The sequence below is a fragment of the Triturus cristatus genome, chromosome 7 (genome assembly GCF_964204655.1).
Source record: "Triturus cristatus chromosome 7, aTriCri1.1, whole genome shotgun sequence".
Classification (NCBI taxonomy): domain Eukaryota; kingdom Metazoa; phylum Chordata; class Amphibia; order Caudata; family Salamandridae; genus Triturus; species Triturus cristatus.
The window spans coordinates 382,941,405-382,950,169 of NC_140590.1; positions in this window are offsets into that span (position 1 = coordinate 382,941,405).

Genomic DNA, 8,765 nt, shown 5'->3' on the forward strand with positions numbered 1-8,765 from the left:
GATGATGAGTGTTTCCACCACCGCGAGTGCGCGTTTTACGTGATAATGACGTATACATCGCAGCTGTGGCTGATTTGTTCCTAATTTGGAGCACTATTTACACGGCCCCATTCTAACAGCAGACTCACCTCCGGTCGCCGGCTCAATTTGGCGTGGAGTACCGACGGAAAGGTGAGTTTGTACTGCAGCGGTTTTTAAGACTTTTTGGCCTGGTTTGGAGGTTTATCATCTAGGGGCTCCTACTTTTTGTCTTCTTTTGACCTCTTGAAGACAATAGATGTTTAAAGAAGTGGTGTTCAAAATCGCCATGTTACCATTGGTGACTTTGCTTGTCAATTTCTACATGGTGGGTGGAATTTTGGTCTTGAACTATACCACCATGGGCCTTAGTTTTTTGTATGTAGTTGGTCTTTGTAACTTACTCATTCCATATCAAAATGAGTCAAGTAAGGTGTTATGTACTTAATATACTAGTTTTATCAAAGGCAGTTCGTTTGTACAAATGAATACTTATGGGCCCATTGAGACAATTGGTTTTATTATCTATAAAGTTCTTTTGACTGCTCCTTGTTCTCATTTTAGTTTGCTCTGTTTTATATGCCCCTTTGGTAGTCTACAGGATCCTAAATAGCCGTAGAACAGTGAGGACATTTTTTCCTAATGGGATTGTATACCGTTTTTTCAGAGCTGTGCCCCCTTCCTGAGCGGCTGCCAGGCTGAGGTGGGTTTTAATACCCAGCAGTTGCGGGTAAGATTTGCTATCAATATACTACACAGTAGCACATGATATATTAGTGCACATATGGATTATTCTATTTTATAATTTCTTATTTTCTTTAGGTATACTCGTCCATACTACAACGGCTGGACTGAGGTTTGAGGTTATATACTTTAATATACATATCCTTTCTGTATTGCACTTGAATTGTTCGCAGCAGCACCTGTGTGAGGTCCTGAAGAAAGCCTATCCCACGTTTGGGTACAAAGGCTGAAACATGTCGACCATTTTTCATGTTCACCACAGCGGTTATAAATCCATACCGCTGGTGCTCTGGTTTTAATCCTAGCAGTGGGGATCTTAGAATAAAATTAGTAGTGATACCTCCTAGCTAGTTTTAGTTGCACTGTTTTCACTTGTTTTGCGCTGCGCCCTCACTTTCTGAAATATTTTTGCTCTTCCTATAAGGATTTAGTGTATCCTCTCTGTGACAAAACATCCCTGAGCTCCCCTCTCATTGAGAGGGTGCAGCCCTCATTGGAACTAGGGTTTTCCTTTGAGAGGAGAGTCCCTATGATGAAGCATGTCACCTTGTGGTGAGTGAGGGATTTCGTCCTAAAAAGGGAAATGCCCTATTTTTTCTAATTTTTCCTATCCTTCTTTTCCCATGGTGGGTTCTGTGTTTTTCCCTTACCTGACATGTAGTTGTTGACACATTCTCTAAATGAAATATTATAGACCCAGGGATTTCGTACTGTTTTGTAAGTGTAGTTTGGGGAATAAGTCCCGGGTGGTCTTTTAAAGTTTTCCTCAGGACCCTCTTGTTTTCAATCGGCTTGTGTTTGTGAGTTAACTTGCCAACAGCCTGCCTAATTTCATGCAGGTTTATTAAATAGAACCATGAAATGTTTTTATTCCCACTTTTAACTTGGCTCCCCTCCCTACTGAATCTGGAATGACTTGCCATACCTTCAGAAGACAAAAAATACTAAAAGTCTGACAAATTTCATGTGGATTCGTCAAATTATGCCACTGTAATTATCCAATAAACACTTTTTTGACCCTCACCTTTTAACTGCGCCCCATTGACAGATCTGCACAAAATACCAAAGTAAACTAAACATTTTAAAACATCTGCCAATGTTATGTAAATTTGTCAAGCAGTGCAAAGTTATAGATTATTCAACTTTTCAACGGTCAAGATATCTTCAACTTTTAACGTTATGAATTCCTCCCAGCACATTTTTTGTAACACCAACTTCTCAAAAACTATTGAATAGAATAACACCAAACTAAGCAAACAGACTCTTCTGAGTAAAGAACTAGAGTCATGCCAATTTTTATGTAATTCTGTTTTGGGTGTTTTCTGTAGCAGAGAGCAAATGTTCCTGTTGGAGTTCAAAATGGATACTGCTTTTTTCTCCTTTTTCTCAAAAAGATGTATCTACAAGAAACTTGCCATGACAAATCTTAATTGGATACATTGTTTTTCTCTTTTTTTAATGTTTTGTGCATTCGTAAAATGGTAAGTGATTCGCATAATTAAAAAAACACATTTTTGAAGGATTCTCTGATCTAATCATAACTACAGAGTTGCTAGTTTTATTTCTACTATTGTTTTGCTCTTTGTAGACAACCTTTTTTATATCCCATTGGCTAAAGGGTGTATTGGGCATAGGGAGCGTGGGGAGTGAGTCATGGTGTGTATTTTGCTTTACACGCCATTACTGGTGAATTTCAAGGCTGTTTTTGGGTCTGGATTTGGGTGAAGAGATGAACACGACTAAGCATAAGGTACTTGGGGTCTAGAGACGGTGGCAGACAGGGCAGTGGCCTGTGAAGATTCAAAACACTAGACCGCTAACCACAGAACATCCTGTAACTCAGTTCCTGGGTGGGGGGTCACTTCTAGGTCAATGGCGGCAAAACCATATTTAAGAACTCATTTGGTCACAGACTTTGCCTGGCATGAGTCGTTAGTTTCATTAACCTTCTGCATTTGTATTAGTTCACACCTTTTCTCTGTTCCTCTAGTGTGTTGATTTCATTACCCCCAGTGTCCTGCTAGACCTCCAAAGTGCCCACCTTGTTCTGTATTTGTGTATTTACCTCTTAGGTTCTGACCCATGATTTGTTTTTACGCTTACTTCTGATGAGAATTTCCAGCTGGCTGTTAAACCATACTAACGTGTTGTCTTCTGCCTCTGTGCAGCCAGCTCAGTGTTGGAGAGTGAGCTCCCCTCCAGTGTTTTTATCTCGCTGTCACTACTGTTCTATGTTTTTCCCAACATTCCTATTACAGGTAGCGATTTCAACATTTCAGGGATGGCAAGAACTGTCAGCGGGTCTACAACCTCAGAAACTGAGAGTTTGGGTGCTTAGTCTGCAAATAGTGATAGAACTGGCTGTGGTGGAGATCGTATTCCCCTAATTCCAACAAGCATTTGCAATGCAACAGGTCTCGCATTTACGCGAGTTTGAGCTATTGGCATTGTAAATGACAATGCCTTTTTTTTATGTTTATGTTTTTGAAGCATAAATAAAAAGCATTGTCATTTAAAATGCCAAGAGCTTAAACTTATGTAAATGCGAGACCAATGGCATTGCAAATGCTTGTTTGTGAACCTGCACCGTTGCCAAATAAAGAATTATTTCTACCCATTCATCAACCACACAATAAAGTCTTTCTTCAGCCTATAGCCATATCCCTGTGGCCACTCAACATCAGTCCTGACTATGTGATGTTATTGAACAGGATGGATGGATGGATGGACCGATGGACTCGATGGCTGGACAGACTGACGGGCTATGAAGAGTGTATGTATGAATGATGCTGCTGAATAATGGATGGATGGATGGTCTATGAAGAGAGTATGTATGAATGATGCTACTGGACAATGGATGGATGGATGGTGTCTGAAGAGTGTATGTATGAATGATGCTACTGAACACGATGGATGGATAGATAGATGGTCTACGAAGAGCATATGTATGAATGATGCTACTGAACAAGATAGATTGATGGATGAATGTATGGATGGATGGACAGAGCAGATGATATGAGGGTACAGATTTGTTGACAAAGCGGCAGATGCTAGAGAGAAAGAGAACAAAGGAGTAAATCAGACAGCTGGTTGCAGAGAGAGGTGGTCAGAGAGTGTAGTACACTAAGGGACAAATTAATGAATAGTCAGATGGGTGGATGTGGGGACAAGGAGGTGTGTAACTAATCATCCTGTGTCAAGTGAAAGATGTGCAACTCAGAGGAGCCAGGGGTGTCTGGCAGCACCGTCCAAACCCTAAAGCCAGGTGTGTGGCGAGCGTGCCTTAAGCATGTCCACGCAGCACAAGGCACCCCGCAGTAAAACAGACCAGAGTAAACACGAAGCACACGCTGGGCAATAATGTCCTCCCGCCCTCCCCCCACACACACACACACACACACACACGGAAAGCCCTCCGGCCCAAGCACTTAAAGAAAGTTGTTGCCATGGGATTAAATCAAGGGCAGTGTGGAGCTGTCTTGGAAGAAATATACTAGAGGACAGGCACGCCCAGGTGTGTTGAAATAATGAAGTGCTGCCAACCAAACGACTGCACTATATCCATGGGGGAATACTTTTATCGACAAGCACACTAAACAAAAGTGTCACAGTACCTTACCGAAACTGCCGCATATTGATTAAATGTAACCAAGGCGCCAGCCGTAATAGTACGGACGCAACTGAAATATGGAGGCTTTTTAGTTTAATAAATAACTGATGTTAACTTCCGGGACGTTTCACTCTGTCTGTGGGAATACCAAGCTCTAGTTTTTGCTGCCCAAGACTTCCAGCAGCTGTTATTAGAGAGCTGTGTGTCCCATTCCTCGGCGAGAGGCTGGGAGTGGGCCAACAACACGTGACTCCACCCCGTGCATGAACACAACAACAACAGACTTCTGTCGGGAGCTGAGATTCCGACCTTATGGAGGGGTGGAAGGGTGTCCTAATCCACGGCATGCTGCACTAGGCGGGGTTGTGTGACGGACACTAATCCTGGTAGGGGGGAGATAACGAGGGAGAGAGAAAGATTAAAATTTCTGGGACAGTTTGGACAAGGCGGAACCGCAAGCCACGAGGATCACAAAGTGTAAAGTTAGGTGCTGGACAGTCAGGGCAGATTCAAGGTTACTAGAAAGCATCTATAGAGCCAGCTCGATTCTGCTGCGCTTTCCGCATAAATATGGATTACGCATTTGCCTTATAAGGCATCATCTGCAGCATAATCTGCAGATATTAACTACACCAAAAGTGTCTAGCTCAAACGGATCAGAAGTTACTAACCAGTACCAGTCGTTAATCCGAAATAAAAACGACCAATAAAGTTTCCAGAACGAATAACTAAAAGCTTTTAGTAACAGGCAGCGGCTTAATGCGATTTGGCAAAATGACAAGGGTTTTATTTTAAAGAAAAAAAAATGATGGCTGTGCGCCTGGAAATAAGTTGCTGTAAACTCGTACGCTAAAACCCACGAGACACGCCTACAAGATCTCTGCAGACCACAGAGCCGGAAGCGCGCACTGAAGCTGACGGAGTGGGAGGGGGAGTGGGGGCGGGCACGCATGCTGCCAAATGGTGCGATGAATCACGGCTAAAGGGAAAGCAAACAAGTGGTTGCAGGACTCCAAATGGTGCGCGCGCCCGGACGGGTCACATGCACTGTAGTTGGAGGCCTGCAAAGCCACTGTTTGCACTTCCAAAACGCGCTTACTATAAGTCTCGCCAGAACAGCGCTAAAGCGCTGGTCAGGCGAGACCTAAAAATGACTTCAGTGTGGCTGAGTGTAAGATCACCTAATTTAGAAATGCCGATAAGGTTCCATCACTTAAAGCCTGGCAGGTCTACCACCTGCTGAAACAAGGGGGGGAGGGGTCTCTTGTGTTAAGTGGTGGGACAAGCCAAGGACCCTAAATGTGTCCTAACCTAAGCACCACTTGCGCGGCCGGAGTGAGAGTTCATTGAATATTGCCCCATACAGAAAGTGAGCAAGTTGTGTTCCCTGCTGTTAGAACGGGGGTCTCTAGTTGGCAGAGGTATGCACCTTTGTCCAAATAGGAACCCATGCTTCTAGTTTGGGTAAGGGGGATACACACTTCAGATAACCCCTGCTCACCCCTTGGTAGCTTGGAACAAGCAGACAGGCATATCGCAAAGGCAATACGTAAAGTATTTGTATTCAAAACACACAGTGATACAGTGATAACACCACAGCAGTTTAGAAAAATAAAGTATCTTTATATAAACTCAACAAGACCAAAACGACAAAAATCTAACATACCTGCAGTAAAATAGCACTTAAACACAGTTACTTCAAAAATAAAGCTTGTAGAAAACAAATAGCTCCACCTGTAGCTATTACGACGTCGTGACAGCAATAAATCCAAAGTACGGTGCCGACCGCGAGGTGAGCGGTGTTGGGCACGGAGTCACACGGACCCTCAAACAAACAGTATATGACGATGCATGGCATTGTGTAGGTGAGGCATCGGTGCCGACGTCAAGGCCGGCTCCCTGCCACAAGGGAGGCGAGGCGTTGTGTCCACGAGGCATGCAATGTGTCGAATCCAGGACAGGGGAAGTCTGTTGCGTCAGCGGTGAGGCGTTGTTTCCGGTGACGATGCGAAGTCGGTGAATTCGTGGAGTCACCCTCGGCAGTTATCGGCGCGGCAATAACAGGATGCAGGCGCTGGTGGTGACGGATTCGGTGCGAGTGCTGGCGTCGGGGATGCCAATAACTGCAGGGATTGAAGGGCGTTGAAGCTGCAGTGCAGGCCAGGAGGTGCGTCGTGTACTTGTCGAGCAGTTCCCCTGGCCTCAGTGCAGGTCGCGGCATCACAGAGGCATCAAAGACAGCATCGGAGATTACTCTGCTGGCTTCTTTCAAGTTGCTTCCAGCTCCCAACAGCAGGAACAACCTTCAGAGGCCCAAAACAGGAACAGGCACCTCCTGGCGGGTCAAAACTCTCAGCATTAGAGTTCAGGGGAGGTGGGGGGGAAGTCTTTGTGTCCCTGAGACTTCAGAACAGGAGGCCAGCACACACAGGCCCTTGGAGATTCTTCTTCAAGCAGGTTCACAGCAAAGTTCCAGTCTTTGTCCTTTCCTTGGCGTAAGCAGCAACTGCAGGCCAATCCCACACAGCACGCAGCAAAGGGGCAGTACTCCTCCTCACAGCTCTCCAGCTCTTCTCCTTGGCAACGGTTCCTCTTTTGTCCAGAAGTGATCTAAAGTTCTGGGGTTTAAGGTCCACTACTTATACCCTATTTTGTCTTTGTTCTTCTTTGTGCAAGGGTCTCTGAGCACAGTCCAAACCAGTTCTGTCATCACTGGTGAAGTATGACCACAAGGGGTGGAGACAGCTTTGTGCAAGAGAGACAGGCCCTATTCAGGTGCAAGGAAAACTCCTCCCACTACTCTAAATGCAGCCATGGTCTATTCAGCTCAGCTATGAGTCATCCAGGAAGGGCCAGGCACACCTCAAATCCCTCCCCCAAATCCCCCAGTGGCTGTCTACAGTGAATGCACATCCCCAGCCCCTTATTATAAAGGAACAGTGGTCCCATTCAATTCGAATAATTGCGAGAAGAACCCTCCTAATTTTTCTCCAGGCTCACCTATCAGTCCACACGGAATTCTAACATTCGTAGAGCCCAGGTTCTGACGGCTTTTGACGGGACGCTTCATCCTAATTGGTTCCCGTTTTCTATCGCTGGTAAGCCCTTGCACAACCTTCCTCCCCCTGCACCCCACGTTCCCTCACTCCTCTCCCGCATTGACTCTCCCCTTTCCCCACAGGCTCCAATTCTACCCCATTCCGAACCACAACACTAGGACCTCTAGTTTTGGCTGGCGCGGCTGCGCATCAGTTATTAATTGATTGGGTCATCCTCTCACTGTAAGTTTCCAAAATGCCCCCCCCCGTTTTTATTAAATTCTGTTCCACCCCCTTGCATCCCTTCTTCTCGCATGTTACCGTTTATCTATTCTCGCTTATCTTTACTCTTCCTATGCTCCTTTCCTAACCTTGCAATTTTTCTCCCCCTCCCCACTAGGCTCTCTCCCAGGCAATTAATTATCAATTCCTTGTCCTGAAGAGATCCCGATACTTGTTAAGGGATCGAAACGTCGTCGACAATCATTTCTAAACTCCAGTGTATTACAAAATTGAAATGTCGGAGTATGAAATGTTTTATTGACTTTTTGATAATAATTACCTTTGAGCACCAAAAAGTCACCTTTTAAAATCACTTGCCTGGGTACCGGAAATCGGCTGATTTCCTATTACTCTGCCACCAACTCACTCACTGTTTTATTTAATTTTTTTCACTATTTACAGTATACAATTTAAGTTATTTTTGCATTGTCTCTAAACATAAAAAACCCAATTTTTCATTGAACTAATTGTGGCACTTTAAATTATTCGAATTGAATGGGACCACTGTTCCTTTATAATAATAATTACACCCTCGGTCCCTTCTGACTCCTAGGGTCTCCTTGTTCCTCATAAACATCCCCAGCCCCTGTCACTCCAAAACCAGACAGTCAATCCTCAAACAGGCAGAGGCACACAGAATGGTTAGACAGGAAAATGCCTACTTTCTAAAAGTGGCTTATATCCAGTGGCACAGCGAACAAGAGACCCACACAGCTCAGTTAACAGTCTCAGCTGCTCGACCTACCCACTGAGAGCTCTGCAGCCCCGCACCATAAGGAAATAAAATGAATGGAGGTAAGGGGCTAATTTAAATTGTCAAAATGATGAACTTGGTAGATAGTGGGTCGCAGCAATAGGGTCTCAACGCCCTTGCGCTCCCATGATAAAAAAACGCCACAGGTATGGGAAGTTCTGGAGTTAATAGAGCAAGCAGGGAAACGCCGCAATGTTAAAAATTGTCGACCTTCCCAAAAAGAATAATGGGAGTGGAGCCCAGAACCTAAAGTCTTTTATTAATCTACCTAACTGTGGCTGCAGTTCTGGTCCCATACCTATTGTCACTCTATAGTCGC